Below are 998 nucleotides of genomic sequence, written 5' to 3' on the forward strand. Positions count from 1 at the left end.
CACTTTTATTACATTCATTATATCTATCATGGTAATTCACAGTGAGTTATTTTTAATTCTAAATGAATATCCTTGTTGGACTTTTATTTAAGTGTAGGAGCTATTTTCCCCTTTTTGCTTTTGGTTAAATCTTAGAATTTAAATTGTTTAGTTTATTTTTGTTTATTTTCTAGTTAATTTATAATTAGAATTTTGTTTAATTTAGAATAAGTTCTTTCATTAGGAATTCACTTAATTAGTTAATTAATTTCAGGTTGGGATGTGGGTATTTTACGGTATAAATAGGTGGGTTTTAGGTAGCTTATTATGCACGTGGGTGGTCATAAGGTTTTTTACCAGCCTATTAGTCACATCGGTTTTTAGTCAGAGAACAGGTACAGGAATACAAGCAGAAGCCTGTAACCTTTTGCCTGAATTGCAAAATAAAACAAAAAAACTGCATTTTGACTTTTGATCTTTTGTGCTGCGTAAACCAGAATCCACGGTGCATCAGGTGACTATTTGAGTTGGATTCACTTTTGTTTTGATCACCTTCGAGTTTTGAGTTGATTTTTGAATTTAAGTTTTGGGACAAATGGTCACTACATTAAGTGTTATTCTCCTTCAAGATACATTTACCTAACGCCAGAATAAATCCAATGTACATTATGTAGCAAAGGAAATTAGAAGATCGGACATATATCCATTATGGAGATGATCGGTTTTGGACGGGCGATGTGCCCTTATTGCATAAGCGATACTGAAGAATGACTGATATCATTAGGTACAGGGAAGAAGCTTTTAGTCATCTTTCTTTGCTAGCAAAGTCGTTAGCTAGCAGCTAGCTTATAGCACAACAACAACAGCCTGATGTCTGTATGATAGAAATACGGAAGCGCATTGCTATCACGCAGGAAAAAAAAAATTCGAGCGCTATCACGTTATAACGTGATACGTATCTTGTTAAAACGTGATACATATCACGTTATAACGTGATACTATCTTGTTAAAACGTGATA

The sequence above is a fragment of the Poecilia reticulata genome, linkage group LG6 (assembly GCF_000633615.1).
Source record: "Poecilia reticulata strain Guanapo linkage group LG6, Guppy_female_1.0+MT, whole genome shotgun sequence".
In the NCBI taxonomy this organism is placed as follows: Eukaryota; Metazoa; Chordata; class Actinopteri; order Cyprinodontiformes; family Poeciliidae; genus Poecilia; species Poecilia reticulata.